Here is a 19,675-nt window from a genome sequence, read left to right on the forward strand (position 1 = left end):
CACGAGGAACCGGAACTCTAGTCAAGGTCTTCTCTCTCTTTCCACCGCAATCCCGCGACTCGCCAACCCTCGCCCGATTACCGTATCGCGCAAACTGTTCTTCGCACTGTGCCGCCCCGTTGCTGGCAAGCTACGGGCGCGTGATGTCACGATCGCCGAGTGGTTATCGCACCATTGTAACCGCGAGCGCGCGCGAGCGAACAAGCAACAACCAATCGCAGAGGGAGGGGGGAGGGGGGCAAGCGACAAAAATAAACAGCCGACGACGGCAACACGCTCGAACCGAGCAAGCCTTTCAGTCTGCGCAGACTCCGGTGCGAACCTCCCAGCGATGGCTGCGCCGCTAGCAGACGCCACAGACCGCGTTTTTTTAGCAGACGATGGCCAACAAACGAGAAAGACCTTCCAGTCCTTTACTGAGTTGTACGAGTGTCTGCAACGGTCACTAGAACGCGAAGTACTCGGTCAAGGCGAAGTCCAACTGAACTGTTAACAGCGGGTGTGGATGCCCCAAGTTTGCAAGCGGGATTTGGAGAAAAAGAAAGAGAAACGTTGAGGACTCACCTCACTTATAGCAGGCGTCAACTCCGGTAACCAGAGGAGGTCCGGTCCTTCACTGTACGACGCGGCGAAATGAGGAATACAGAAGGTGGCAGCACACCAAAGTGACGCCTGTGATGACAACAGTCGAGGTGTTTTCCTCGGAAGGTAGATCCAGCAGAACACAAAACTCACGAAGGAGAACGATGAACACAGGGGGAAAGAAAAGCCAGCCGGCCACTGAGCACTGAACAACAATCGGCCACGGAGTGGGGTCAGAGCGATTTGGAACTGAAGGAACAAAAAGCAGCGTCAGCACTCAATTCAAAAACGTGGAGAGTTGTCGTCGACGGATCACGTAAAGTCCAGCGGTCCGTCCAGAGCTAACTTCTCTTTTTTTTCGGTGGCGGAGAAAACGCGCGTACACACACCAGAAGAGCTCTCTCTCTCCCTTTTTATCGCTTTTGCTTTCGTCAACGGTGCCCCCCGCACACACACACACACAAACTTCTCTTTCAGATGCGGCGGCGGCGGCCGTAGAAGAAGAAATCGACGGCCACAAGAAAACTGGGACGGACAGCCGGTCGACGGTTCAGGCAAGGGGAAGGCGAGCGGCCGCGGCGGCGTTACGACGTCAAGAAAATTCCACGCACACAAGCGAAGCGCGCACGGACCGGCGCTCCTCGCACACGCTCCGGCACAGGCGGCAGCTGCTCCCGCGGGCTTGGAATGCGAAGTATGGCACAAAGAATCCCCAAAACGCGGACGGCGGCGGGCGCCCCTAGTGCGCAGCGGCGCACGCGCATGGGTGGGGCGTAACGCGTCACTTCCGCCGCTCCGCGTGACGTCACGGCATCAGATGCCGGTAGTTCTTGCAACGTTCCAGGCGTACATTCGCGGCGTCGCTCGCATTTCTGCTCCAGGAGGCCAAGAGCACCCGTCGCGACTAGAGAGGAGGCGCAGCGGGTTGCTCTGCCCAATCAGGAAAAGAGAGAGAGACAGTAAAATATAAACAAGAAATGGCGGGAAAGAGAGCGACGCCGGCGCTGTGACCAGGGTGTGCAGACAGAAGCGGAGGACGGTGGAAAAACCGGCTGCGAAGCAAGCGACGGCCGCCGGCGCACGCAGCGCCGCGTGGGGTCGGCGAGCGCAGTTAGCGTTTTCAACTGGCGGGCTGGCTCTGCGGAGAAGCGGTGTGGAGGTCCGTTGAAAGTGCTCGCTTTTGGACTGCACTATGTTCCGTTAGTTTTGCTCTTAAATGTTCAAGGTCACCGCAGAACACCAATAGGCGTGTATTGTGGAAGGGCCAGCGCTTGATTATTCCAGGTGCCAGATGATTTGGGAGACCAACACGCGCAAATCTTCGTGCTGTGAGTATCGCTGCGAACGTATCTTACACCGGTAGAGATATGTAGTTCGTGTAAAAAAAACTTCCTCCGAAGTCGCGTTTGGTGAGAATGAATTTAAAAGCCTGCAATTAACGGGGACGTGTTTGTGTGTGCGTGATTTGATACGCTTGTCCTTGTATTTTAGTTTTAATTATTCTTTAATTTTTGTTTGTTCTCCGGCAGGACCAGCAGAACGACTAGTCTACAAGCCGATGACCACAGGTCCAGTCCGAATTACGTCGACAAGTCAAATGAATCTGATGAACTGCAACTATTATTGTTATTAGTATTTTTTATCATGCTTTCTTCGTAATTTGACCTCTTCAGACAAGACTAGGCTCTGCGGCTTCTCTACCCTCGATGTCTGCTAACGTATTCCAGTTGCTCTGGCGGCAAATGTAAAGTGTCACACTAGAAGAAAAAAAAATCACTTTCTTCAGTGCGGCGAGCACAGAAGTCGCAGCTACGACATATTCGCCATGAGCAGCTGGGAAAATTTCGTGGGGTGGCTGCTTTTTACGAACGCTTTTCAAGCGAATAAAGTGTATCCGCATGCTATTTACATATGTGAAAAATGTCATTTCGGCGTTCAGAGTGCAAACTCTGATTCTGATTTTCCGGCGAGCAGATGTGCCCAAGTGAGACGTGCGTCATCCTCACGGCTTGCATGCAGTCCTCGACATATCATGACCGCTTTTAAGACATACTGCTGTGACATTCCTTCTCTGCAGCTGGGTTGTCCCTCCGGTCATTGTTTTCGTCGCGTGCGTTTGGAAGCATTATTGTCACAGCTGAAATGAACATTCTCCGTCTATTTTTTTCTCGTTCACTCCTCGACGGAGCTTTTCCATTGTCTTCGACTTCATACTACGTTGGCAGCAGCTGGAACTCAGTAGGTGTGTTCCTAATGCATCGAATCTCAGAACGTCAAAAAAAGAAGCTTTATAAATGATGACAATTAGAGGTCAGCTTATTGATGCATATTCGCCTTGCGTCCATGTCGTACTCTTATACCGTACGTACTTCTGTAAAGCCGGCACTTGCACTAACTTGGGGAAAATGTCATGTTTCAGTAAGAGCCACTCTCATAAGCCTGAACCATCGGGTAAGGCCTGCGTTCTGCAGAAGTTTCGAAAATATCAGAATTCGTTTTTTTTTTGGTTCCTGCAGGTAATTTTCATATTTACTTGTAACTGAATGGCACTACCCGAGACAGACCGCCTTGATTAGACGACATATCGTGACGTTCATTTTAGCCGATTGATGTCTCATGTATACTTTTCGTACAGTTAGGATGAAAATTTGGGTAGGTTGGTTTAGCATATCTATGTAATAGGGACGGAAACGACAGCACACATGAAGGGCCACTTCAAACAAATTCATTCAGAGAAAAACCAAGAATATTCACAAGGTGCTGTCACAGTGTCTAAGTGCGGAGTGGGGTTCGAATGGTACGGTTCTTTAGGTTCTGATGACATGGATGCTACTCTCACGCAACTCTTGCCTTGCACCCACTTATTGCGACTTCTAGCAACGACAGAACATGCGCCAAAAATTTGACGTGCACGTGCAATCTCGACTGCAGTCTCTGCCGTTCTTGAACTTGTATTAGTGCTGCCGTAGCCTATCATTCAAACGTTGCCCTGTTTGACCTACGTATTTCCAACTTCACGACGAAGGTATTTCATTTACGGCGCCCACTTGACAGCAGACTTATTTGCTCTCGTGCTTGAGACGCAAAGTGGTGTTTTGCGGGGACAAGAGTCGGTGATGCTGCGCACCCCAGAAAGCCTCAAAGTGGCAGAGATCGCCTTAACATCGGCTCTTTCTGCTTCAATGTTTCATGTGTTTCAAATTGTGAAACAAGGGGAATTACGGCCGCCTTTTCTTTTATTGAGGTTGTTCTACATTCAGTTCGCGAGTTCGTAACTTCCTCAATGGAAACTTGTTCTGGGCAGTCTGCCGCCTTTAAACGGTCAGCCCGTTTCAAAAGGCTCTACTATGCTCCGTGTGGGCAAGACTTCTAAAAAGTGTAAACAGGCACATGTTTGCAATGCTACGTTTGCCGAGCTTTGAATGGGACGAACAAAATGGGAGCAGCTTGTGTTAAGCTGGGCTCATACCTCCAACTGACATGGTCAGTAGATAAAAACAATCTTTGATGCAAAAAATAAAGACCTTATGGATGCGTCAACCGAAATTTCGTGAGCCACTTTTACAGAAGTTATAATCTTCTTAACGCTCAAGAAGTTCAATTAACGGCCAGATCTGTATCAATGGAATTCCTGTCTAAAAGCACTAAAAGATCATCCACAAAAACGAAAGTGTTTTAAAACACCGTTAGCCCCGAGAAGACTGAAAAGGTCGTGTCTGCACGAGCTAGAAAAGTTGGCACTTTTCCTTAGGCCAAAAAGGCTGAAGTTCAGTGAAAGCTGCGCGCTCACGAGACAGTCATTAAATTACTTTGACATTCGAATGCGTTGCCACTTTGTGTTAGTAGCTTTCTCTTCTTTTTCTCTTTTGTTTTGCGGTCGCCTAGACATGGACACTGGTTCTGCGTGGTTAATAGCAGGTTAGAACGGTCCTGGCAAGTCCATGAAAACAATTGAGGAACATACGCAGATTCACTGAATTACATTTCTTTATTTTAACACTTTAATCGACGAAGGTAGCTACATAGGCTTGTATATATGGTGCCGTCCGCTTTCTTGTAGAGCGTACAGAACGGGGGGGTCACGGAAAGGCAAATCAGACAAATACGCAACGCTCATTTCCGACGACGGATTTACTTCCAGTTCTTGCAGGCGTACTTATGCTCCTGAAAACGTCATAAGACACTTGTGCTTCATCATCATCATCAGCCTGGTTACGCCCACTGCAGGGCAAATGCCTCTCCCATACTGCTCCAACTACCCCGGTCATGTACTGATTGCTGTATTCATATAGGAGGTTGTGGCCAAGTACTGCACCAGGGTGGCCAATCCTAATCCGGTGAGGGAGTGCGTTACCGGTTCTGGTCACCGGGGTCATGCCGCACTCCAGGCCTGTTTGCACGTGTGCATTGACACGTGTGCATTGCTCGGCTAATATGAACAAAACCGGGAGAACCGCACGTGGATACTTTTTGTCGCTACACTGATTATTTAGAAGCGTGTCCGTACAACGCGAACAGAAATAATCGTGCTGTTTTACTGTTAAAGAAATTGATGGCTTACTGGTGCGTGCGCTTGAATTTTGCTGCCTTAACGCTCGACGGTCGTCGGATTTTTGGACCCATGAGCGCTCTAAGGCTTTCGCCGTAATAAATCACTTAAAATTGGGGCTGTGCAAAAACCTCTGCAGATGCCGCTTATCTACAGCTAAAGGCGACTGTGTAATTTAACGCATACAGAAGTGACATAAAGTTGGAGCATCGCCCAGATTTTATCTTTCGCTATATGGTATCGCCATGTTGAAATGACAGGGAACCGTAGCTGTCAGTGCTATCATGGACACAGTGAATCAACTCATCTTTTGGCAGAGTTGTTTCAATACAAGTTCTTGAAATCTGTCGAAAATGCTTCTAAATTCACCCTAGAATGCTCCGAAAGAATGTCTTCGACGGAATATTTGACCATTTAAGGATCACCAATCAGGAGAAGCTTAAGCCTTTCTCGCAGGTAGAGCTCGAGCCACTTCTGCCCCGTACCTGGCACAATTACTGTGAATTAGCAGCTTACTTTGTTGGTCTTGGCACTGAAAAAATTGAAACCTTCAAGTGTGCTTCCTTAACTTGTCTTAATATCCCTCTATAGTTTAGAAAGGTCAAGTTTATCACACATATTCCTGGCCTAATTTTTTTTCATATCTTTCTTGAGACATTTTCGTGACAATGAACTACTGAACCCAAAGCTTAAAGTGCTTGCACCTTGTGCTAGTCACGTGGTAAGACGGCCAACCCACGTACCTTTCTTTGTCCGGTGGTAGCCTTCAGGCACGACGTCCCACGATGAGCGGCCGCAGGACAGCTGCAGCTAATTTCATTTTATTATACTGTCAGCCTCATTTGGGTTATAACAGGGGTGGACAGGGGTTTACACACTCAAAAATAAGCGCTCCTTATACAAACAACTATAAACATATAACAATGATTGACAAAGGATAGCCAAAGCTCTGTACTCTGAAGTTTGTCTCGGGGAAGGACATCTACTCCATTCGAAACGCACAGATTTGTTTCACCGGCAAGATCCAGACTTGAAACGCTCCGCACCATAGAAAGCAGCTCTGGTGCTGTGCAGTTGGTGGCTGCACTGCGCATCTCGATCCCACAGCGAGAATGTCGTTGTCGTCTTCAGGTAAGGCAACGTCACCCTCCGCAAAGGTTCTGTCCTGTGGAACTTCGTTTTTCTTAGGACGGTGACGAGCTCGTAGCTGTGACACAATGTTCTTCCACAGGAACTCTGTTGTCCGGTTCGCAATACGGCTAAACCCCCTGAAGGTCCGCTTCGCTCGATGCTCTCCGACAGAACTGACCAGCAGTGCTGTCTTCCAGGTGCGTTCTGAAGCGGCGAGCTTGCCTTGACCATTCCGACCTTAGGATCCTACAGATGCGGTTGCCTTGACCTGCTGACGGGCCTCCGTACAATAACCGTCACGTATTCAGGCTGCTTAAGCCGAATGCAAAATAACAGCAGGCGTGCTTTGCATGTGGCGACTCCGATCAACGAAACTGTGATGTTTGGGTTTGAAGAAACAGTTACACGAGAGCCCGATACTATATAAATGTGAGACGTTAGGATGGAAATTTAGGCAGGTTGGCATTGCATATCTGTCTGACAGGCGCGGAGGCGATGACACACATATAGACTGACAAACATGAAGCTTCACTCCCAACAAGCGCACTAAATTTTGGCGCATGCTCTGTTGTTGCTAGAAGTCAGTCGCCATTTGTGGATGAGGTTGGTAATGGAGACAAAAAGAATCATTGAAACAGGTGAGAGTTGCGTGTGTGTAGCATCCATATCGTTATCACTCAAAGAACAGTGCTATTTGATCACGGCTGTGTACTGACGGGCTGTTGCAGCACCCCCGATAGTGTATATAAATTTCCCGAAGAATAAATTTGTTGTAAGTGATGTTTTGTTTTTGTCGGCCTATATGTGTGTCGCCATTTTCGCACCTATTGCGCAGATAAGCAATTCAAACAGGTTACTCTCTTTTCTAGAAGCAATGACCCCCATATTGGAACAACTTTTCAGAAAAAGGTAACACAGATTCTGTAACATGTTTTGAAATCCAGCTTTTGTCATGACCTTTTTCCTGTATACGCATTATCTTCATGTTTTTATCGATTCGGTTTTTCCTACATTATGCCCGGTTAGGCTTGCCAATTCATGTTATTCCACGTGTAGACCACTCTCCAAAAGAAAGGAAGGAAGCTTGTATGGAATCACGGTGTCTTAAGTGCACAAATGAATTTGAACTATGCGCATGTCCGCTCTCGCAGATGCTGCTTGTTGGAAGTGCCATAATTTCCCTCACGCATACAAGTATGCAGTGTAAGTTATTAAGCGCTCATTGATTGACTTTAGGCGACATGTGGCCGTTCCTGACTTCAAGTGGACTGTATTACCTTCATACTCGATTAGGGAATTTAAGTTAAAGTTTCACGTTCCATCCGGCCTCTAATTAAACGGCTGCACGCTTCATGCCCGCCTATATGGCTTGGAGCAGCATTTTCCAAGGCGGTGCTCTTTTCTAATAGAATGAGAAAGTAGCCCACCTTGTGACTTTTGTGGATGCAGCAAGACAATCGCGCATCTTCGCTGCGACAGCACTCACTTCAACGAGCAAAGGGCAGCGCTCTGGTCCACGTTAGACCGGCTGGACATTCGCCTACTCATCACAGAAACCAACCTTCTTGATGCTGGCCTGCATGGACATTAGTTGTGCAGCCAGGAGTGGTGGTGGGGTGGGGGCTGACCGGGTGCAGTCCCCCCCACCCCCGAAAGGCCGGCCAGTTACTTCCTTTACGAATGGCACGTTGCCTTTGAACAAACGCGCATATCCCTCTAATGTTCGCCCCACACAAGTACAGGTTGGTACACGTGTTCAGGCAGACCAACGGCCTGCTCAGGTAATAGTACAGTAGTATGCACCAAGCATGAGAAACTTAACAGAGAAAAATGGAACCTTACGCTCCCCCAACCTCCTAAATGCAATCTAAGCCCCCCCCCCCCCGCCCTCCCTTCCCCCGAAAAAATCCTGGCTACGCGCCTGACGGACATCAGACCGAGTGGCTATGAAGGTGCTTCTGCACTACCTGAAAGAAAGAGGTGTGCCACAAACTTTGACTGGGTTGCACAGTGCACTGTGTAACGTTGTTCTTTCTGTACGTGTGTGGGACTGACGCTGTGTGCGACTATATGTCACCTCGATAAACCGTGACAGCGCTCACACAGGTAAATGTATTGTGAATTTTCACTTCTTACCTTCTTTTTACTCTCTCGTATTTAGCATATCGCTTCCCGCTTCCCAAATAATTGTACACTCTTATAAAATAAGGACGAAAAGGTCAGTTACTCTTTTTGTAGAGTAACTGACCTGCCACAACGTTCGTCCTGTTACTCCCTATGCGGTTACTTATTCAAGGACAAACAGTTGCCTTTTTTCCGATGTTCGTCATGGAAGTAACAGTCATTCTTTTGAATGCACTTCAAATAAGCAGTTAACAACAACAGCCATTTATACGCTGACAAAAAATTATTCCGCGGAAAAGAGCTCCCAAATGTAAGATTCGAACTCACGTCGTCACGTTCACGAGCCAGTTACTCTAACCTGTACACTAGGGCAATTATTTTTTTTTCTTTATTGCCTCGCTTGACACAAAGTTTACGAGCTCAGAAGAAGCGAATGACAAGATCACAGTACGGAGAACAATCAGCTGTTTGCTGACTACAAGTCATCAGTATTTCGGCATTTGCAACAAAATTTCCAATCTTGGAACTCACTCCGGTACATACGTCTGCACCTTCTGCATTTCGACAAAATGGGACACCGATTCGCAATTGTGTACAGCAGTCCGAGTTCGCCATATGCTGTGCAGGCCCAGGAGCATAACAATATCACAAGGCACGCCTTCATCGTTCTCGACCGTGAGATAATGGATTCCATGCGGACTTAATGGCAACTATTTTTTTAAAGTTCTCTGTAAGATGCCCCCCCCACCCCCACCCCCCCAAAAAAAGAAACACCCCACCCCCACAATCTAAAAACACATGCTCAATTGTCGCTGGTTTTTTGCATAATAAACAATGAGTAGCCCACGGAACCAATAAATCCCTATCTTCCAACCATGTTTTAACAGGTAAGGTTCCTGTGTGCAGTTTAAAAAGAAGTTTTAACCCCTGGCACGACGAGCCTTTTTTGACGCGTTTGAACACATATTTTCTTTTTCCTGCACAGTGTAATTCACGGTGCAGTGACACAGGAAATAACTCACCAACAAGGTCTTTGTATAGTCTTTGCATAGTATAACAAGAAACGGAAAGATGAAACCACTTCTTTTACATATCCCCGTACTAGTCCTTGCAAACACACCGATGACACAACAAATTCCGGTAGCACTTTACCCAGCCTCAGTTGAATCAGAGTTCTCAGAGAGGTGTCATCTACATCTCTGAGAATTCTGAGAAAGACCAAGGCAACTCAGTTAACGAGATAGAATAAGGCGAGCATGTTAAGAAGCTCAACCCAGGTGCGGCAATGCAAACGAGACTCGACATTTTGTGTATGCTATGCGGGGAGAGCCTAAGGTGGCCTGATAAGCGGAGATGTAAATAATGGTTAACGTTCCTGTCTTTCATATACTTTCATCTCGTGATAGACACCAGTTTCTATATATCAGACCACAAAATACATTGGCAGTCTGCTTACTTGTGGCCATGCATGCGAGGGGAGAGGGAGGAACTATTTTTGGGAAAATATTAGCTATGTCTATAGGCAGCCAGTAATATGTTTAAAAAAGCAACGGTATGAAGCAGCACGGTTCCTGTAAGAAAGTGCCACTGGTCAAATGTCACTGGCATCCTAGCCAAACATTCGCGTTCGTCAAGCACGCATAGAACAGCAGAACGAGGATAGGTGTACGATGGAAAAAGAGAAGAGGGCCAGCTTGTTAACCGGCCTCGACTATACGTATAAAAGGCCATAGTGGCATATTCAGGGATCTGGAAACAAGTAGCTCGATAACTCGCAAAGTTAAACCAATATTTGCGGAAGAAATAATAGTAGTAAGCCGATGACAGGGGGCAGTTGGTAAACGTTCACGATTACGTCGCGTTGCGTTTTTGCTCTTCGCCCGTCCACGTCCTTCTTCACTTCTTCGTGACCTTTCTGCCAGTATAAAACTGAGCGAAGCGTAATCACGAGCAGTAGCAATATTAAGCAGAAAAAGCACAGAGGAAAGATATATACTCCGTTTTATTTTTCCTGGGGGACACTTTATGCAGACTACATGACATAACCATTTATAGCGGTTGCAGGTGGACACTTCGCACACAGTCTAGTTCTCGACGCGTCGTGCACGTGGAATCAACCGCCGTGGTGGATTTGTTCTTCTGGTTGCTGAACACGAAGTCGAGAGTACGCTTTCCGATCCCCGCGGTCACATTCAGATAGGGGTAGAATGGAGCATTGCGAATGTACCTAGCTCTAGGGTGCGCGTTGAAGAACCACAGATGGTCAAAATCTATCTATCTATCTATCTATCTATCTATCTATCTATCTATCTATCTATCTATCTATCTATCTATCTATCTATCTATCTATCTATCTATCTATCTATCTATCTATCTATCTCTGTCTGTCTGTCTGTCTGTCTGTCTGTCTGTCTGTCTGTCTGTCTGTCTGTCTGTCTGTCTGTCTGTCTGTCTGTCTGTCTGTTTTTATTGCTTCTGATACATATAATGGCATGTTATTTTTGACAGGTTGGACCCGAGGACCCTTTCAATGGTTGTGGATTCCTATCTTTATGAATGGTACGACTACTTATGGACGCAGTGAAATTACGCACGCTGCCTGCGGTTCATAGTCGCATCTTAAAACGATGTCCCACTCCATGTGGTTCATTCTTGAAATCGTTGACTGCACTTCAAACCCCCTCCTTAAAATAAATAGTGGGAGGCTGAAGCTACGAAGTTTTGAAGAAAATGGCTCTAAGGATTTCATAAGAAGACTTGCCTTGGAGCACTTTACACCGCAGCTCTCTACATCGAACCTATTCCCGTCGACCACTTCAGGGGACGTCGCAATCTTCCGTCATGACGCTTCACTATATTGGCGGGCATCCTATCAGCGTACACGATAGTCATGTGACCCCAAAATGAAGCGAAATGGAGGCGTACCTTATTTCTTTTCACGCGTCAACTTTTGCAGGTTTCGCCATTCGACGAGCTCTGAAAGTGATGTCTCCAGAAGTGTAAACTGGCTCCAGTGTTGGCATATTTTTCTAAACAACGGGCATCGCAATTATGCGGCAAGAGTGACTCAACATCACTACCGGCTCTACTATCGCCATCAGCGATACAATTGTGCAACAGAGGAGGCACAAATGTTGAAAACTGTATTTTCTTTTTGGCCCAACAGCTTTATTTGGGAATGAGAAAGAAGTTTACCGTTACTTTTTGAACAACCGTCGTAATAACAATATTTTTATCGCGTCCGTGTCCGCGGTACAGAAGCAGACCCGTACAGAGACCTGCGCTTCAGGGGTTGCGGGTGCACGCGGGAGTAACTGCGTTTACTCCGCAAGTTATGTTTACTCCAGATGAGAGCACTCAGAGCGAACGCGCTCGGTAACGTAGTCAAGAACGATCGAAAATAGGGTACCGTACAAACCTGGCAGTTACTCCTCCACAGAGAAGCGACCAGGACTCCCTTTCATTAGACTGTAGCAGAGCATCACTTTATGTTGACGAAATAAAGTTGTTACCACCATGAAAAGAGGTATCACAATCCAGCTGAAGACAGTGTAAAGTTGGCCAATCATTTATGAGGGAATAACTGTGTTCACTCCACAAGTTACTCGTGATCCGAAATGGCTGAATCGAAGTGAACGTACTCGGCCAGGTCAAAAAGAGCTCTTGAAGATGGAGCCAAATATTGACCGGGATGTTACTCCTGCGCAGAAGGAGTTGTCAGCACTCCCTTTTCTAGAGACTCGCATATCATCAGATTAGGAAAAGAGGTATTATAATCCCCTTGTAAACAGTGTAGTATTGGTGAATCCTTTTAACTCCACAAGTCATGTTTGCACCAAAATCATAAAATTGGAGTGATCGTACAGGTTAACAAGAACTCTTGAAAATGTAGACACATATTGACCGGGTTTTTGACCGGACTTTTTTAGAGTTTGACAGAGCCTCACATCTATAAAACGTGTATATATAATAAATTTGTAACGAATGTAGAGCTGGTGAATTGTTTATGAGGGGGCAAAACCCGTTTACTCCGCAAGTTGCATTTCCTCCAAAATGACATAATCGGAGTCGACGTATACTGGTTCAGGTCGTCAATAAACTCTGGAAAGGAAGTCATATATCGTTCAGGCAGTTACTCTTGCACAAAAGAATATTATTGCTTCATAATCCCTTTTCGCAGCCACATTTACGGAAAGAGCTACAGATAATCCAGTTGAATGCACGTCACCAGATTTTGTACAGTTTTGCACATCAGTATAACTGCACCAGGATAACTATTCAGCAACACTGCGGATGAGTTACAACAAATGATTGAGAGGAAAGGGGGTTAACCGAGGGACACGATTTTTTTATTAGTCATATCATAAGAAGCCAACAAACACTTACACCAAGGACAACATAGGGGTAATTACTTGTGCTTAATAAATGAAATAAAGAAACGATAAATTAACTGAAATTAAGGTGGATGAAAAAACATGCCGGAGGTGGGAAGCGAACCCACAACCTTCGCATCTCGCGTTTATTACATAACGAGGGTCTCGAATCCGGCAACATTGATGCCTTCAGGTAGCATATGTGGGTTTATTGACCAGTTGCCGTCACCCAAAAAGATCACGTTCTCGTGACGCCTGCGGCAAGAAGGGCGTTCCACGTCCGCCGCCAAGGTCTGCGAGTGGTGGCGCTGGCTAACGTTCCCAGGGTTCTACTAGGACACATAAATACCCAAGAAAGTGGATGGGAAAACGGCGCCGTGGTAGCTCAATTGGTAGAGCATCGCACGCGAAATGCGAAGGTTGTGGGTTCGGTTCCCACCTGCGGCATGTTGTTTTTTCATCCACTTTAATTTCCGTTAATGTATCGTTTCTTTATTTCATTTATTAAGCACAAGTAATTTCCCCTATGTTGTCCTTGTTGTCAGTGTTTGTTGGCTTCTTATGATATGACTAACAAATGATTGAGGACCTTAACAGGGCGAGTGTAAGAGTGGAGCTGAAGATTAATATCCAGAAGACAAAGATAACGATAAATAACCTGGCAAGGGTACAAGAGTTCAAGGTCGCAAGTCAGCCTCTAGAGTCTGTGGAGGAGTACGGTTACCTAGGTCAACTAATCACAGGGAATCCTGACCATGAGAAGAAAATTCACAGAAGAATAAAAATGCACTAGATCGGGCATACGGCAGACATCGTGAGCTCCTGACTGGGAGCTTACCGTTATCATAGAAAAGGAAAGTGTACAATCAGTGTATTTATCCGGTGCTGACATACGGCGCAGAGATTTGGAGACTGATAAAGAAGCTTGAGAACAAATTAAGGACCGCGCAAAGAGCGATGGAACGAAGAATTCTAGGCATAACTTTAAGAGACAGAAAGAGAGCGGTTTGGATCAGAGAGTAAACGCGTATAGACGATATTCTAATACACATTAAGAGAAAAAAATGGCGCTGGGCAGGTCATGTAATGCATAGGTCAGATAACCGGTGGACCATTAGGGTTACAGAATGGGTGCCAAGAGAAGGAAACCGGAGTGAAGAGCGGCAGAAGACTATAGGCGGGGCGGGGAAATTATGAAATTCGCGGGCGCTAGTTGGAATCGGTAGGCGCGGGACAGGGGTAATTGGAGATCGCAGGGAGAGGCCTTCGTCCTGCAGTGGACATAAATAGGCTGATTATGATGACGATGATGGGCATCACAAAATATTTTTTCTTGCTTCTCTACCTAACCCAGCTCTGTAAGCGGTACCAAATCGCAGCGCCAGCATGTGGCTCAGTGTGCATACGCAATAAGAATTATGTTAGTAATTACGAACTATCACTAGAACTAATTTAGCGAACTTACAACGGAATGGCAAATATTGGCATTTTTATGGCTTAAAACGCATTTTTTCAGGTACACGCTGGAAAACGTAGTTCGTGTTGTAGATAACAAAAACTGCTATACTAGAACGTCCCCCAGCTTTACTTGAGCGGGTATTAGACAACATGACTATACATGATTAAGGGACGTTTATCGACGTTCAACTTGTGTACGTCGCTTTTCGTGTGCTTCACGGTTTGCCTCACGCTATTTTCCGAGGCTAAATTATGCGCAAATGTCTGCTTTCTCGCATAATTGCCTCGTACATATAAGGATTGAGTATAATTACGATAAGCTTTGTCTTATTGTTGAATGTTTACTTAACGTATGTTTGAACTGGGATGTGACTAAGCGCTGTACTTTAAAAATCCACACAATAGTTCCAAATTGGGCTTCTCATGTCCGTGTGCTTCCTTACGCCGTCGTCGTCCTTGTAAAATTGCCGTTATCACGTAGTATGGTCGTCAGGTCGCATAATCATCCCAATAATCTTCGAGCTCGCAATGCTGCGAAGAAAAAAAAAACCTTGCTTACCGACGCCATTGGGATTCAAAATCACGTCCCTGCGCGGGGCTTGGCGATTTGTGCGGGGTTCCCGCACGGACTCTGAGAGTGGCGTCGTCTGTGCGTGCATCTCGGAGGCCACAACTCGCGCCACTGTATCGTACCAGGAACGATGTCGTGCGCATTTCGAGGAAGTTATTAAAAAAAATGGCGGGTGTTCTGCTGTGTGAGCTTGCTGCTGTCGCACTGTGAGTTCACATCCGCAAGCATTGCTATAGTATGCTGACTTTTTTATCTCCTGAGAAAGGGGGCAGTGAGGGGGGGGGGGTTAGAGGAGTTTGTATGTTTGCCAAAGAAACATGGTGGTTATAAGCATCGCGATAACGGCTGAGACAGACGGCACGATTTCATAGGATGCGTGACCTCCAAACGGTTATGTTTGCAAAGAAAAAAGAAAAAAAGAAAGGATGGTGCCACTGCACCGCACAAAACGGGAACACGCCGCCCGATACTGTTTTTGCATTAGCCGTCAATTAGAGACAATGTCAGTAGGGAACAAATGTTACCTACCAGCAAAGAAGAGAAAAGAACAACGTGAGGCTCATTGCGTGGACTCATTCGTTAACGATTAGGAATCTGCACGCCCATCAACAACTGAGAAGGAAAAGCTACGCGCAACTGTAATCGTATCGACACATTCTAAATGAGCCATATAACCTCGTTGGCAACTGGTCATGAACCGCACCGAGGCATTAGAAGCGGCGTTCCCCCGGGACTTATAGCGAAGTAGGTTATCAGGTTGTCGGAGTTATCGAGATACATATAAAAACGCGCCGGCCGGCCACGCCGCGCCACAATGGACTCGCGCATAGTTTATTTTTCTCCACGGTCGAACAGAGAGGCGAGCGACGAAAAAACAAGTCGCCGCGACCGCCGCCCGCAAGTGTTGCAGCTCTGTAATAAAGGTCGCGGAGCGTGAAACAAAATGGATCCGATGATCCTCGCGCAAAATAACCCTTGGCCTCCGTCCACGCTCCTCCTGCTTCCCTCGACCGTCGCCCGCGTAACAAAACAACGATAGCGCAACGGGTTCGTGACTCATAAAAAACCGCGATATAGGCTCGCGCTAGCGCGCGCATGCATGCAAGGCCCGCATCCACGAACAATGGGTCCAGCGGGCGCGCTGAGAGGACATCACAAAGGACTCCGAGAAAAAAAAAAAGTTGCGATCAGCTCCCTCTCGAGAAAGACGCAAGGGGCGAGGGCAAGGGTTTAGGTATGGCGATGGCGCCTAGGAAATAAAGGAAATAGACCCTGCAAGCTCTGCGGCCGACAAAAGATGTGTTCAGCCTGGCGCGAAGGGCAACAACAGAGGAAGCAACGGGTAGCCACAAATCACGGCCGCTCGAAATCACCGCCCCCCCTTCCCTCGAGCCAACCCACCCACTCCCCCTCCATATCTTCTACACAGCCTACAGGCCAGCTTCTGGATGAGAAACTAGCCTTGTGTATCAAAGCAATGACAGCGCTGTGCTCGCCGCGGTGTGCGCCTAAACTGCAACGCGGCCGGGGCCCTGCAGCCTTTCGTTCCAGGCTCCCAATCTGAATAATAACAGTCATCAGGCGCATTACGTCTCAAAACAGAAGCGGGCGTAATGCGACTCCGCCGCTGGTCGGGTCAGCAGCGCCGGAGGGATTCACGAACGTTCGCTGCTCGTGCAGGTTGTGCATTGCGCTCCCCGTTCCTGGACTGGAAGTGCGCCTGCGCTGTGTAGTCTCTGTTGCGGAGAGGAGAAACTTGCGTAGGTTTTTTTCTTAATGATTCCGGGATGAGCAGCGCGGGAAGCGGCGACTGCATAAAGTTGCTTAGTTGAGCTTTTACTAAAAAAGGTAATGAAAGAAGCATATAGCGCAGAAACCGTCTGAGGTTGGTTGTCAAAGCTGTGTCTTCGTGGTTGACCTCCATGGGGAGAGTTATTGGTTAGCTTTTTTTTTGCCTGATTATGTGAGGCGTGTGGGGGAGGCAGTTACGTTGCGCTGCCTCCTGTACTGGCCCGCGTTTCAAACCACAAATAAAAGCCTTCGGGGGGACACATATCATAATCCGCGAACTAAGACCCCACCTGTGATTAGACTGCCTCAGGGATCGGGGCCAGTCTACTCGGTCAGACAACGGCTCGCGCAAAGTTAGCAGAAGAGCTGAAGAAAGCTTGCCTTTCAAACCTGGCGTCGCACGTGATCAGAGTGAAACCAGCCGACGCTTTTGAACACGATTGAAGCCAAACGAGTCGGCCCGACACGTGACCAGCACGTAAAAGCGCGCGGTAGGTTTCAGCGCTCGCCCTCTGCAGGCAGAGCCACGCTGGAACAGTCGAGCAGTGCGCATCGATTAAAAGCTGCCCGGAGCGAAACATTATCGGCTAGTACGCTGAGTCTCAGGGGTCACGTGTTGGGCCGACGTTTCGAGGTTAAAAGCGAAGGGGACGGCTTAACGGGCAGTTGGCTTGTCAAGGCTGGCTGCGTGACGTAATTCCCTCTCATCGTTTATTTCCTTCCTCCATGGTAAAACGCCTGGTAACTCTCACTAGTGACGCCTCGGCCGAAGGCATCTTGACGAGGTACGCGGGCGCAGGTCCAGTGCTGGGCCGCAAGTTAAAAGCGATGCCTTTTTTCCAGTGCAATTCCTTTCCGGGCCTCGTCAATAATCAAAACGACGTTCGATCCGCCCGCACTATCTACGATGTCAGCCAGCTGTGAACGGCCGATGATAAGAGCGACATGGGATCGAGCAGAAGGGCATTGCTACGTAACCTCCAATGCAGAGCGATAGCTGCTCTTGCCGAGTTGAACATCGAATAGCAAGTGCGGAGAGAGAGAGAGAGAGAGAGAGAGAGAGAGAGAGAGAGAGAGAGATAAGACTGGAAAGGCAGGGAGGTTAACCAAACGTACGTCCGGTTTGCTACCCTGAACTGGAAGAAGCGGATAAGGGGATGAACAGAGAGATGGAAGAAGGAGAACAGTTTCGTGCACAGTAGAAGGTTCGCACCGAGTCTACACACGGTTCCCAAGACCCGTCGACTTGAGGTATTTCAAGAGTTTTTCGTGGCTTTCTCTGCGGAGAGCGTTTAATATCATCATAAAGGTAGCGAAATACTGGAGGCCCCTTCGCGCGAACAGTCACTTCAGGTTGCCTCAAGTGCTCGCTATGCTTTCAACGTCTGGCTCCTGACTCGGTATAGCTGTGGCGGTCACGTGGACGCAATCGTAATGACCACTGTGGACGTTGTCATCATCTCCGCTCAACGGCGGTCCGCGCTTAGACGAGTTCTTCACACGCTCTACTCGTACAATAAAAAACAAACATGAAAACAAGAAGTGCCACCCTCTAGGTCTCATTTCCTCCTCGGACAATAATCGTCGCGTACGCGCACGTCTTCTGGGCAGTTTCTTTCTTGCGCGCTCGATGCCTTTAGGCCACGAATGCGCACGCTTGTCAGCGTGACGTATAGGGTTCCTGAGAGGAAAGTATCGGGTCGCGTTGGTGCCATAGAACGGAAGCGCACAGAAAATAATGACGATTATTTGCTTGCGGATGGGATAACTAAGCCAAAAAACAGTGCAATAAAATTTTTTAAGACGTAGTAACTCTGAGCGATGTGCCCAGAGTTGTGATCCCCGTCCGAGAGCTCGAATGCGTCCTCTTCGCGAAACCAAACAAAAAAGTGGTGGTGGTGGGGGGGGGGGGGGGTAGACTCGCGCGACTCGGAAATCGAGACAGACAGCTGGAGAGATATACGGAACTGGCCATACCCACCCGATTCTCTCTCCCTCTCCACTCCCCCTCCACCCACCGACTGGGGACCGCCGAATCACCCCCCCCCTCTCCGCTCCCTCCTCCTTATTCTGTACAAGTACTACCGGGCAGGCCAGCATCTTTTCTGCACGCACCGCTGATTCCAACGTCGACGGACTGGTCGAGAAGAAAATAATTGCGCATAATACGGGAGCGACACACGCACACACGCCCGTGCCGTGTGCGCCACACATAGACATCTGCGCGCGTGCGCGTGTGCGCATAACGCGGCGGGCTAATGTCGTGCGCCGCACGTTGTTTCGCCCCGGCTCGGGGCGTACCGTTATTACTCGAACGTAATGGTGTGTCCTCGGGCGGTCGCTCCAGCGGTGGCCTATGTGCAGTTATTAAACAACTGGCCCATCAGAAAGGCACGTAGGCCTCATAACCCCCGTGTTTATAAGTATTATATATACATATAATATGAATATATACAGTATGCAAATTTACTGTATCCCTTGAAAGACGTCGTCCACCGACAGGAAATGTTGGGTAAATAAACCAAGGATAACCGCGAAGTTGTGCTTCTCATCTTTCTAGATATGTTTGGCCCATTGGAAAATGCAGTTATATATATATATAACACCTAGCAGGGTTCAGGGGAGGCATTGAGTAAAGGGGGCAGTATATATACCATATTGGTTTTTCATACACGGCAAATTAAAAAAGATACAATTAACGCTATAAAGCTAGTACACCTATCAAATAATGAATAATAATCATTATACTAAGTGCAAATTATAAAGCTCACGTATTCAAAGAACAAAAACAAGGATAGCATGCAATAATACCGACGCGTATTTGAAAAAAGAAAAGAACAGAACGAAAGTAAGAATATACAGAGTCCTTATAGTGCGACGTCATAAAGATGCGGCTTCGCTGCAGTCGCGTGTCGTGCGGCGAAAGAAATAAACAGAAGCCCGCAATTTCTCTGTAGACAAGATTACCTCAAATCACCGAGATTTCAAAGGTTACTTGGCAAACATTAGAGAAGCAGAAGAGTGGCGTAAACCTAGTAGGATTGCCATGTCTGTAGTATATGCCTGCTTGTTTACTAGCTCGCAGTTCGTGAAGAG

General features: G+C 47.5%; 1 long non-coding RNA gene across 1 annotated transcript; it reads left to right on the forward strand.

The window, feature by feature from the left end:
• The first annotated feature begins 319 nt into the window (after nucleotides 1-319).
• LOC142564972 (uncharacterized) lies at nucleotides 320-12,719 on the forward strand. The gene is made up of 3 exons (XR_012824720.1): nucleotides 320-1,910; nucleotides 2,112-3,033; nucleotides 10,895-12,719. It is a non-coding gene; the product is annotated as an uncharacterized LOC142564972 (long non-coding RNA).
• The last annotated feature ends 6,956 nt before the right edge of the window (nucleotides 12,720-19,675 follow it).

Source organism: Dermacentor variabilis, chromosome 11 (genome assembly GCF_050947875.1).
Source record: "Dermacentor variabilis isolate Ectoservices chromosome 11, ASM5094787v1, whole genome shotgun sequence".
Taxonomy (NCBI): domain Eukaryota; kingdom Metazoa; phylum Arthropoda; class Arachnida; order Ixodida; family Ixodidae; genus Dermacentor; species Dermacentor variabilis.